A 13,341-nucleotide genomic window follows, 5' to 3' on the forward strand; every position below is an offset into this window, starting at 1 on the left:
GTATGAAACTTGTACTCGGCAAAAGTGCTTTATCCGTACCGGATACTCGTTTCAGCCGAGTATTCGGCTCATCCCTAAAAATTACAGCTCATCCAGGTTTTAATATCCTGAAGGCACATTTGAAGTTTAACTAATTAGTTTCATCTGGCTTGATTGATAGATATAATTGAGTATCTTCTGCATAACAATAAAAGTTTATGGAGTGTTTCCTGATAATATTGACTAAAGGAAGCATATTTAAAGTGAATAGGATTGGACCAAGCACAGATCCTTGTGGGACTCCATAACTAACATTGGCGTGCATGGAGGATTCATTGTTCGATCTGATGAATAAGACTTAAACCAGTTTAGAGCAGTTTCTTTATGCCAATTAAATGTTCCAATCTCTGTAATAAGATATGATGGTCAATGGTATCAAATGCAGCACTAAGATATAATAACACCAGTACAGAGATAAGTCCTTTGTCTGATGCAATTAGGTGTCTCTGTGCTGTCTCTGTGTATTAACTCTAAATCCTTACCAAAAATTCTCAAATAAGCTGTTGCTATGCAGAAAGTCACACAGCTGTTATAGGTCTATAGTTGGCTGAAACATCTGAATCAACGTTGGGCTTTTTCAGAAGAGGTTTAATTACAGCTACTATAAAGTACTGTGGTACATAGCCTGTTAATATAGACAGATTGGTTATATCTAGTAGAGAAGTGTTGACTAAGGGTAAAACTTCTTTAAGTAGCCTAGTCGGGATAGTGTCTAAGAGGCAGGTTGATGGTTTAGATGAAGAAATTATTAAATTAAATTGATAAAGATTGTTTTGGGGTGATGAGGTGAGGACCCAAATGCAGAGAGGAGGAGGCAGGCAGGAGCAGGTGTACAGCGGTTTATTGATGAGCAGTACAAAGACGAAAAAACAATCCACAAGGAAAAACACAGACTAAGCATCCAAGGGATAATCCAAACAATCCAAAAGTCCAAAATGGGGGAACAGGTGAGACGTCAGGTGAATCACATCAGGGCGGGGCCTATACTTAGTCAAGACAACACGGGCATGGTTTTCTTCTGAAATGTCATTTAATTACCATAAATGTAGCCTTCATCAGAGAAAGGGAGGACGAAAATGAAAGGCATGTGTGGCGCATAAAAGTGGTCAATTGCGTCCCCCAAAATATATGATGCCAACACCCATGTCTCTTGCCTATACCAATAAAAGAACTCAAACCAGTCAATACCAATGGTCTAAAAAGATATTATTAATTTAACTCCCATGTAGAAATCAACAGTTTCACAGGTAATGATAAAGTTAATAAAATAAACAAGTTTCATGTTCCTATGTATCCTATGTGTCCAGATATAAAGAGCAGATGCATAATGATAAATTATAAAAGGAAATACAACAATCTAGTTCTTTATTCAATCCCCAGCTCTAGGCTACATATCTTTAAAGTGCAATGTAAACAAATTGACAATTGGATTAAGACAAATTGACAATTGGATTAAGATCTAAAATGGCGCCGCAGATGGCCGCCTTTGGACTGCACTCCTTTGTGGTTTTTGTGTTCTTGTTTATTTGGTCTGTTTTCTGCCAACATTCTCTGGTAACATTTACCAGAGATGAGCTCTTAAATATTGGACTTTCAAGTCCTTATATTTTTCCACCGCTATTTTCCAAACCTGGAACTTTCTCGAATGTTATTAGTTGGAGGCGCAGCAGCTCTCTATGGGATCCACCGGATACGCCGGAGGGGGAAGCACGCTGGTGCGCTTGTTAAATTGAGGCAGCGGGCTTTCACACTGCGCTCCCCTCTATCCACCTGGCGAATGTCCGCTCTCTGGCCAACAAAATGGATGAACTGCTGCTCCTCAACAGAACTTACTCGGACCTGAAGATCTGCCGCCCTCTGCTTTACCGAATCCGCTCAATCCGGGCATCCCGCACTTATCCTCCCGGGATTCAATCTTTACCGGGCGGATCGCGTACTGGAGCTCAAGGGGAAAACAAAGGGAGGCGGGCTCTGTCTCTACATAAATGCAGGTTGGTGTACAGTCACAGTCATGTCATGTCACAGTTCTGGAAAAATCCTGCAGCCCCCACTTAGATTCACTATTCATAAACTGCAAACCCTTTTATTCACCACGGGAGTTTTCCTCGTTCATTCTGGTCGCGGTGTACATCCCACCTCAGGGCTGTGTTAGTGAGCCGTTACTGCACCTGGCCGACCAGATTACTAACAGGGAGAAAAGACATCCTGACTCCCTGCTCATTGTTCTTGGAGACTTCAACAGAGCAAACCTCAGCCACGTACTCCCAAAGTATAGACAGCATATTAAGTGTCCCATCAGGGACACTAATATACTGGACCACTGCTATACTATATTAAAGGACTCCTATTGCTCTCTCCCACGTGCAGCCATGGGACTCTCTGATCACTGTCTGGTTCATCTTGTCCCGATATTCAGACAGAAACTAAAATCTGTTAAACCTGTTGTAAAGAGGGTGAAAAGATGGACCAACAAGTCAAAGCTGGATTTACAGGCCTGCTTTGACTGTACTGATTGTAGTGTTTTTGAGGCTGCAGCCACTGATCTGGACGAACTAACCGACACCGTGACATCTTACATCCGCTTTTGTGAGGACATGTGTGTGCCGACAAAAACCTTCTGCACATATAACAACCAAAAACCCTGGTTCACAACAAGACTCAAGCAGCTCCGTCAGTCAAAAGAGGAGGCCTTCAGAAGTGGGGACAGAGTAGAGGAGGAGCTATGCTAAAAAGCTGAAAGACAGCTTTTCAAACAACGATCCTCGGTCAGTGTGGAGAGGCCTGCAGACACTAACTAACCTGAAAGGAGACTATCCCCCAACACTGCTGGTTCTCAACGACTGGCTGACGAGCTGAACAGCTTCTACTGTAGGTTTAAAAAGACCACAGTCACACCCCTCCCCCACACCAACTCACACTTCAGTCAGTCACCTCCCCTCCTCTGACACCTCACCTGCACTCACAATCTGTGAAGTGGATGTGCGCCAGCTCTTCCAGAGGCAGAAGACCAGAAAGGCTCCTGGCCCAGACGGTGTGTCACCACCCTGCCTGAAAATCTAAGCAGACCAGCTGGCCCCCATCTTCACTCAGATCTTCAACAGATCTCTGGAGCTATCTGAAGTTCCCTCCTGCTTCAAACGCTCCACGATCATCCCAGTCCCTAAAAAACCCTCCATCTCCGGACTAAATGACTACCGGCCTGACGCCCTGACATCTTTAGTCATGAAGTCCTTTGAAAGACTGGTGTTGGCCCACCTGAAGGACATTACAGTCCCCTGCTAGACCCCCTGCAGTTTGCCTACAGGGCTTAGAGGTCGGTGGATGATGCAGTCAACTTGGGACTGCATTACATCCTGCAACACCTCAACTCTCCAGGGGCTTATGCAAGGATCCTGTTTGTGGCCTTCAGCTCAGCGTTCAACACCATCATCCAGGACATCCTCAGCACCAAACTCTCCCAGCTCACTGTGCCAGCCTCCACCTGTCAGTGGATCACAAACTTCCAGCACACGGACTATCAGCACTGGCGCCCCCCAGGGGTGTGTGCTCTCCCCACTGCTTTTTTCCCTCTACACCAATGACTGCACATCAGGAGACCCATCTGTTAAACTCCTGAAGTTTGCTGACGACACAACCGTCATCGTCCTCATCCGGGACGGTGATGAGTCGGCCTACAGACGGGAGGTTGATCATCTGGCTCTCTGGTGCAGTCAGAACAACCTTGTGCTTAACATGCTCAAAACTGTGGAGATGATCGTGGACTTCAGGAAGATACCCCCCACTCTTCCCCCCATCACCATACTAAACAGCCCTGTGTCTGCTGTGGAATCCTTCAGATCTTAGTCTCCTGGATCACTGACTACCTGACAGACAGACCACAGTTTGTCCGCTTGGACCGGGTTCTGTCTGATGTGGTGGTGAGTGGTATGGTGTGTGTGTTAGTCGTGTGGGTAGTTTTAGCTAAATGAAGCTACTGCCTAGCAGTTAAAATAATGGCTGGCTAGGGCTGAGATTTGATCTGATCTTAAAAAAATACTGTTTGTGGGTTTAGTCATTAAAAAGACTGTTGGGGTTTAGTAGTAAAGGCCTATCGAGATTGATCAGACTAGCGAGAGCTGGCACAAGTGAACTTGGCAAGAGACTAGACAAGAGTGAATGGAGAGCTATGTCGTGATTCAATTTAAATGCAGTGATTTAATTTTGTGTGAGAGTGAGTGAACATTAAATTTTACAGCCCGCTCTGAAAGTCAGGGCGGGAACAGCGGCGACTGGATTTCTAGCACGCACAGGGAAAAAGTTACAAATGATAAAAACCGAGAAATTATGCTATCTAGAAATCTAGATTTCTGAACGTCGAAACTTGGCCAGAAACTACAAGATTGTGAGGGGACCAGATAATTATGGATTACAAGGCTTGGATATTCTAATACCTTGGAGTGTTGGCGATCAACGTTTATGACTATCTTTCACCGCTGTGGATAAAGACACAAGGACAAAGGTAGGGATGCACGCTTGATTTAGACAGAAACGGTGCAGTGTTTCTTAATTTCATAACGTGATTATAACTGCTGTAAGTCACCTTATGCTTTATGCGCTGTGGGGCTTGATGGAATAACAAGACTTTAAGCTTTCTAATGATGTGCTGCATGACCGTGTTGGTGACGATTTAATGCTTGCAATTCATACAAAACAGGTACAGTTTGAGGAACCGTGCTCTCAGAGAGTTAAAGGGGTGATAGAATGGTTGTATGGAGAATACCAGCGCCAGTTCCTTAATATCTCCTGATAGGGTATGGTGTCATTGTGTGTCATGTGTGTGATTTGCATTATACATTCAAGCTAAAAGGTAAAAGCATTATTTCAGCATAAATAAAGACATGTTGGTCATGCATTAAGTTTGTTGTAATAAGTATATGGTTCATTGTTTGTTACATTGAGTTGTTTTGCAATACTTCTGTTTTATAATATAAGATGTTCTGCTACATTCTGTTATAATCCAGCTCTCCTAAATGTGTCAGAAGTAGAATTGATTGTTAGGGATGCTCCCTGAGACTGGTTTCAGCCTCTTACCCCCACAGATTTTTTCCTGAACTGAGAGTCATAAACCTTCAGTCCATTCCAACTGAAAAGATAACGAATAAGCACACACACACATCACTGTGGTCTAAAGACCTCACCCTTTTGTGAGATAATACTGGGGGTCCAAGAGCCAGAGAGTCAGACAAATTTGGGGGAGAACCGTGTTAGGTTGACTCTGTATTTGTCTCTAGGATACCCTATGTAATAAAATGGATTCACACATCCACATCTGAGATTTTGACTACTAATTGAATGAACCCTGAGAATGGAGCAGGATTTAGCTCCAACAGTACGTAAGGGGGGGGGCAGAGGACGAGGGCCAAACATTACTGAACCTTGGCACAAAGGTTAAAGGATTACAATTTATGTAACTCAGTGGTTCTCATTCTTCAGAATTCCAGTGGTCTTAGTTGATCCCTCAACATTAATTTAACTTTGGAACCCTGGACCTTTTCACCACAGACCCAGATCTTCTCAGCTGTTGCTGACATATGCTACTGTCTCTTCATGTGGTTCATTATGTTGTCTGGGTCAGTTCTTAAATCATAAGAAGTTAATAATGTAAATAATGTAAATGCTAAATGCCATAAAACCTGTTGATACTACAACAATGCAAATGCTCTTAACCCTACAGTTTGACACATGTCATGTAAGACTTGATTTCTCAATTTCTTTTGCACAAAATTCTCCAGAAAGTGCCATTTAATGGTTTATTTTTCAAATTTTTTTCTTGGGGGAGCATACCCCCTAGGAAGAGCCCCCATCACCCCCACACATAGCAGGTCCCAGTTTAAACCCTGAAGGATAATTATGCTGAAAGAGCCAAAGAAATTGCTTTGTACGCGGCAAAAATTGTGTTAGCCCCCCCAAATCTCACTCCAAGGTTTTGGGAAAAGTTGGAAGCCCTGTTAACGCTAGCTAGCAACCAAACTATCAGGATTCTACTCAGCTGCAGTTAGCTTTCTTAATGAAATACAATAAAGATTAACCTGACAAAGTGGACAAACATGCATCGTGAACTATAGATGTAGCTACATGACAATACAGGATATTTCTTTGAATGGAACAGTTAGGAAAATGAAACGTTAGCCCCTTTGCCATTACAGTTGATCAACACACAATCAGCCTATGCTAGCTACAGGATACGTTAGCATTGCTAATGTTACTGTTAGCGAAGAAGTCATACTTGTGGTATGATACCTTGTGGTTGGACTGACCGTAAAGTAGGAACAGACCCTTCTTCAGCAACAGCAGCTTAGCATATCCTGCTTTAAAATGTCCAAAGTTTTGAAAACTGTCTTTGGGGAAAAAGTTCACAGGGATCTCCTTATAAACATCTGCCATGCCCGTTGAGTGTTTGCTTCCTTGGGAAGACTATGAGAAGTGTCTCCATTCCCTGTACAGACTGGAACACTGCATTTACAACACTGGTTTATTGTCATTATCCTGGAAAATATTCCAAACTTTCTTCTTAGTAAATCCCGTCAAAGTACACGAGCAGCGTTCTCAGTTGGACATCTAATTGACCTAACGCTAGCTCCATGACGAACTGGTCTCAGGTCAGTGGCCTGTAAATGTTGGGACGTGACCATTCTCCTAATACATCCAAGGGCGTGACAAAGCTACAGGTTTTGAGATCCTGACGTCATCTTTTAGCTTTGTTGGGATTCGCCCGTTTTCAGCGGCAGTTTCAAAATGTGAGATTTTCAGAGGAAAGGCATGTCAATGGGATTTGGAGCTTCTATGTATGTCCTATTTACCCACTGAACTGTCGTTCTTCACCTATGACAAGGTAAAATGGGTTTTGCCTTCTATCACCCCTTTTACAGAACGTCAAACCATGGCCTACTGGGCAGATTATATCCTTGATTGTGAAGGGTTGTTAGTTTTTTTTATAAAAAGTTAAGAAAACACATGACAATGATTTATCTGAATTGGTTTGTCATTGCAGAAGGCCAGGCTGCTGTGTCTGTGGAAGATGTTTTCTACTGGGCTGTCTTCACTCCCCCCGTCTGGCTTGGAACCACAGCCACAAATAGAGTTCCGTGAATAGAGAATCACATTCTTGTGATTACCACTCCTTGACTCATTCACTTTAAGTCACAACTGGACTTTGGAATTCAAAATAGTCCAGCATTTGGCTGTTTCTAAGCTATATGATGGATGACTCCTAGAGTTAAGACTCTGAAATAATTGTTGTTGTTAAAGTTGCATTTTAATGAAGTTGCCAAAGTTGTTTTTTATAATGTAACAGTATGTGAGTATGTTTTTTTTATCACAGTTAACATTTTGAAGATTTTTCAGATCCGCGACTGGGATCCCTTTAACTAATCACTGTTAAGATAAAGAAAGTACTTCAAGAAGTCTGTTTTCTATAGTACAAAAATGCACATTACTATTTTTGATTCATTTACTTCATTTCATAGCCGAGCCATTTCTTTTAGTTTCATGTACAGTTCTGATGCAGACTCCAAGTTTTCTGGCTTCTGTGACTGATTGTGGTCCATGGCAAAGTCCAAGTACTCCTACATTATTGTAGCCAATATCAAACCTTCTGTTTTTAAGTAAAATCATTGAAAAAGCAGTTTTTCAACAACTCAACCATTTCTTGTCACTAAGCAACAGTTTTGATAACTTTCAGTCGGGTTTCCGACCACACCACAGCACTGAGATGGCTCTTGTCAAAGTCTTTAATGACATCCACCTTAACACAGATAATGGCAAAATTTAAGTCATAGTATTACTTGATCTCAGTGCTGCATTTGACATGGTCAACCATAACATATTACTAGACCGATTTGAACACTGGGTTGGCCTTTCTGGCTTAGTATAAACTGGTTTGAATCCTACCTAAAGAATAGGGATTACTTTGTGTCAATAGGCAATTATACATCTGAGCGTACAAATGTGACGTGCGGAGTTCCGCAAGGCTCCATTCTGGGGCCTCTTCTTCACATCTATATGCTTCCACTGGCCCAGATTATGGAAAACAACAAAATAAATGACCATAGTTATGCGGACGACACACAAATTTAAATTATCGCCAGGGGACTATAGTCCACTACAAAAACTGACAAAGTGCATTGAACAAATTAACGACGGGATGTGCCAGAACTTTCTGAAATTAAATGAAGGAAAAACTGAGTTGGTTGTTTTTGGAGCAAAAGAGGAACGATTAAAAGTCTGCGCTCCGCTTCAAACAATAATGTTAAAAAAAACAGACAAAGCCAGAAATCTTGGTGTAGTCATGGACTCAGACCTGAATTTTAACAGCCACATTAAGACAATTACAAAGTCAGCCAATTATCACTTTAAGAACATATCAAGGGTTAAAGGACTTATGTGTCAACAGGATTTGGAAAAACTTGTCCATGCTTTCATATTCAGTAGACTTGACTACTGTAACGGGGTGTTTACAGGTCTCCCTTAAAAATCAATCAGACAGCTACAGCTGATTCAAAACGCTGCTGCTCGGGTCCTCACTAAGACCAAGAGACTGGATCACAACACTCCAGTTCTGAAGTCTTTACACTGGCTTCCTGTTCCTCAAAGAATTGATTTCAAAGTACTTTCTTATACTGCACTGTAACTTTTACTCTTATTTTATTTTTAACTGTTTGTTCTTGTGTTTTATCTGATTTTATTTTTAACTGTTTTTTTTTTTTTTAAACTGATTTTTTTTTTAAACTGAAGCACTTTGAGTTGCCTTGTTGCTGAAATGTGCTATACAAATAAAGCTGCCATTCCTTCGGTCCCTCAGGTAGGGCATCCAGTTCAGCCTGTTCAATTGGAAATGCAGCCAAACCTCTCTGGAGCCAAACCTATGTTAAATAGAAAACATAATTGCATTTATTTTCATTTAAACTAAAATGTTAGATTAATACATTTATCTAGCACAACTGTAACACCTGTGTGGTAAGTAGTAGAGTAACTGGGCACTCCTCCTGGACGTGCTGCTGTTCTGGAAGGGCAAATCATGTGACTGTTACACAGACTCACACCCTAATCCAAGTAGTTCTGAATAACATCACCAAAGCAGTATCTCAAGAGACACTGATGCTCATGACTCCCGTTGAAGTATCCGGCATCTCTAAGGTCCGCAAATAACTCCATCCAGAACTGAGACCTATAGAAATGGATACAAATTTTAGTTATACTTTAAGTGTATACACGTTTGAATAATTGTTAGAGAGTGTTATGGTTAAAATACTAGATGTGTGATGTGAACTCATAAATGGTTTGAATATGGTGGAGGGCCCGATATGCTTAGAAACAGTCAGTTTGTGTGGTGCACAATTCATATATGGTTATATTCTCTACCATATATAGTTATAGCCTTGGTCGCGCAGAAATTCAGGCCTGAGTTTCTGTGCATAAGGATCTGTGTGTACCTCAGTTTGTGTGTATCTTAGTTTCTATGTCTATGTGTATGTGTGTGTGTTCAGGCATAGACTGCAGACTCTGCACAATTCTGCAGGCAGTGTCCTTTGAAGGTATTGACAATGTATCCAACTGCTTCACGTAGCGCACACACATTAGACCAGCGACACTCCCACCGTTCTAAATCTGTCACTGTAACTTGCTTCACTCATGCAATAAAGAGACTGCTCTCAGGGAAAGATTTTCGAAGTTGCTTAGAGGTGTCAGAGGTGACACAGAGGCTTCCCTTGCAGCAAGAATAATTTTACTTGGTCTCCTGTCTTCGGTTGAGTACTGTAAAGATAGATTTGGTTAACGAACTAAGGGTAATTATTAGAAATACCCAACACGCTGGTTCTTCGAGTCGGATCCCAATAAATCGTCGCAGAGGAAGGGAAGGAGAAGACGCCGCCGAAAGTCTGTCAACAGCCGGTGACCCTAGGAGGCCACTGAACAAAGCCGCGGGCCATGAATTTGCCACCGGGCCCGTGAAGTTGTCCAACCCTTCATCCAAGGAGACGATTGACGGGATCCAAGCTTTCCAGTTCTCCACAGACGATAGGTGAGTGGAAGGTTTCTCCACCAAAAGGAGTTTATGGTTATTATTGTTGTTATTGTTATTGTTGCTGTGGTTGTTGTTATTTTAGTTGAGGCTACTCTGCCTGGAAGGAGGTTAAGGGCTTATCTGCCTAAGAAAGGAGGTTATTATTAATAATAATAAAAAATAAAATAAGGTTTCTCCACCGTATTCAGAAGAGGAAAAAAGGAGGGCTGCGCAGTGAGTGTGTGCAGCAATTGGGGTGAGTGTCAGTGAAGCAAGTGAATGTGTGTGTATGAATGAGCAAAAGTGAGTGTGTCTGTCACTAAATGGAAGCAGCAGCACAGAGTGGGAACCTCACGGTGACAACGTAAACTCTGTGGTCTGATGAAGTACACGTTGTGAATTAAGGCTGAAAAGTTTTGGGAGAAATTGCGTCCAAAGGAACTTATATTGTCATAATGGGTTCAGTGAAAAGCAAGTCTGCCTTAACCGGAGACGCTAAGTTTATGGAAAAGCACTCCCCGGCAGCACAAAGTTTTGGGATAAATGGAAAAATAAACACAGATTTTCAGGTAAATTAGTCGAGGAGGACATAACGGTTTTAATGACCATACTCAGGGCAAGAAAAGTAGGAAAAATAAGGAAAGGGAGAGAGCTGAAAGATAAACAACTTGAGATGGCTTTTGAGTGGTTAAAACAGGCAGTGAAAAGAAAGCAGCAGGTGAAGTTTACAGCAGTAATGATTAAAGACCATGAAGAGACTAAACAATCTGGCAGTGTAGTGAGAGGGAGCTGCGAGAAAGAGAGATAAAACCAAAGCTTTATCATGCAGTATGTTTGTGCAGAGCTTTTCTGTTCACAGCACAGATTTTCCTTTTCAAACGAAAATTCATTTGGTCATGAATGGGGAAGAGTTCAGGGCAATTTTACAGAAACGAATTACAGTACAATGCAGGTGCACTGACACAGCAAACTGACCGTGTATATGAGCGAGTGCAAACTACGTTTGTCGTTACTCCAGACTTTGTAAAAATAGGGCAGTGTAGGCAAATGGAAAATGAGGACGTGCGCGCGTACAGAACACGCTTAGAGGCATGTTTCAAAGCCAACAGTGGCATAATGGAAAATAATGACCCACCATCACCATATCAACAGCAGTTAAAAACAGCCCTTATGAACGTTTTCCTCCCAAACATTTCAAATTTTATCAGGAAACACAATGTTAATCACAGAACTGATGATGTCAGAGTATGCATGAACTGCACTGAAAAAAATGATTTTGTGGTGTAGTAATATTTATTAGGCTAACTGTCACAATTTTTATTTTCTAATTGTAAGTATCGGTGAGAACTGTAATTATTCAAGTAAAAACTATATATGTCATTCATGTAATAAATAAACTGTATTTTAAACTGTTAAAATATAATATGAACCCACATCACGTATCACTAGCTTAATATTACTACAGTCCCTAAACGCAACGTACCTGTGGAGTTGGGTCGTGCACCCCGAGGGTACAGCAGTCACCTTGCCGTCCCTTTGGTAAGTGCACAAGTTATCAGCTCCACCATCGTTTTTATTAATTATCTTAGTTCTATACAATTACTTTGTTTATGAAACGTATAGCTCCCGAACAGTCGAGCACGTTCTTTCAATGTAAAGTTGACGGTGGTTTTCTTTATTTGTTTATATAATGTGTCGCTAACTAACCAGCTAACCTCTTTTTATTTTGTACTTGCAGTGAGACGTAACATTATGTATGTGTGTGTGTGTAAACCGGGACTGACTATGATTAATCTTTCGCTAGATGCTGTGAATAAATGGCGGGTTTGCAAAAAATGATTACAGTTTTCTTCGCACAATTAACACAAGGCAACGACAGAGTACACAAACGCTACACATAGGAGCGGGGAATGGAGGAGAAAAAAACGTTCCAATATCTGCAGCGTCTCTAGGTCTGTTGGAGAGGCCGAGCTTCACAGCAGCCTCTGCCAGACCTCACCACAACCCTGATGCTAATTATTATAAATAAGCTAAAGAAGAAGCTATCGTTTTTGTTATTTTGCAGTGTACTCTCAGTTTGCCACAAATCTAAAATCTTACTGAGACAGTCTATGCATCTGCAGAGAAAACAGAGGACAGGAGAGACTTTTCACATTTATCATGTAAAATATGATTTAATTTATTGGCATTTCAGATTTGATTCTTACTGTGGCTGTATATTTTTATTCCATATATGAAAATGCTTTGGATGTGTCATATTTCAACTAAAAGAACCACCACTTGTTGAAATGATGCAGTTTCCATTTTTTTAGTTGTTGTAGAGCTACTGATTAGCCTTAAGTATCTGAAATTCAGATTAATTTATGGGAATTTGAAAAAATTAAAATGATCTATCAAAAAACATTTGGTGTGATAATGATTTGCTTCCACATGCATCCTAAGGACCATCACCTTTGGATCCCTTTATTTTTAATTCCCTCGTCTATATTTTGCTTATAATTTGATATGAAGCCTCATTATTCTCTATTCTGATTCCGTTTACACTGTTTAAATTTTGATTCTGCATTATTCTTGATACATATGACACAGCTCGCTCTCAACAACGTGAATCTAGACCAGCAATGCTCTACTGCTTTTTTGAGCAGAGGAACAGAATAACAGCGGCAAAAATGCAGGATTTTCTTAATTTAAGATTTAACATATGTGGAAATGGTTCCAATTCTGTATGAAAGATGTGTAATTTATAAGATCAGAGCGATATTTTCAAATATTTTGACAGCATACTATAAAAAATGCATTGGTTTGACAGTGGCACAGTTATTTTGGTTACATGATTCTGTAGTTTTAATGTATTATTTTTTCTTTGTGTTTTCGTCCTTAAGCCCAAAGCAACAACTTTCTACAGTTGACACAGTGCCCTCTCAAGCAGCAACTACAGCAAGCTGTGTCACAAGCAAAGCCATCTGGCTATTCAGGTAAAAAAAATTATATAAAATGTAATGTATACAAAAGTTGAAAGGACAACCTGATGTTATATCTATTCTAGTGATATGAATATGAATGTCTGCTTCTCCATTATCCCTGGCATTAAAGTAACTTTGAGTATGATGCATTAATAGATTTCTTTGTATTTTACAGCCTCCACCGGAAAAGTTCTCCCGCTACAGTATTTGATTTGAACGGCTAATGTAAGGTAAATCTAAAAACCTAGGTACCTCTCATTCTTAGTTTTAAGTTAACTTTTATACTGACATGAAAAT

General features: G+C 40.8%; 1 long non-coding RNA gene across 1 annotated transcript in view; it reads left to right on the forward strand.

The window, feature by feature from the left end:
- The window catches only part of LOC117949892, a 19,437-nt gene extending 12,495 nt beyond the window's left edge, over positions 1 to 6,942 (forward strand). Inside the window, exon 3 of the long non-coding RNA XR_004657763.1 lies at positions 6,747 to 6,942. This is a non-coding gene — a long non-coding RNA (uncharacterized LOC117949892). The remainder of the gene's footprint in view (positions 1 to 6,746) is intronic.
- The last annotated feature ends 6,399 nt before the right edge of the window (positions 6,943 to 13,341 follow it).

Source organism: Etheostoma cragini, chromosome 9 (assembly GCF_013103735.1).
Source record: "Etheostoma cragini isolate CJK2018 chromosome 9, CSU_Ecrag_1.0, whole genome shotgun sequence".
NCBI lineage: Eukaryota > Metazoa > Chordata > Actinopteri > Perciformes > Percidae > Etheostoma > Etheostoma cragini.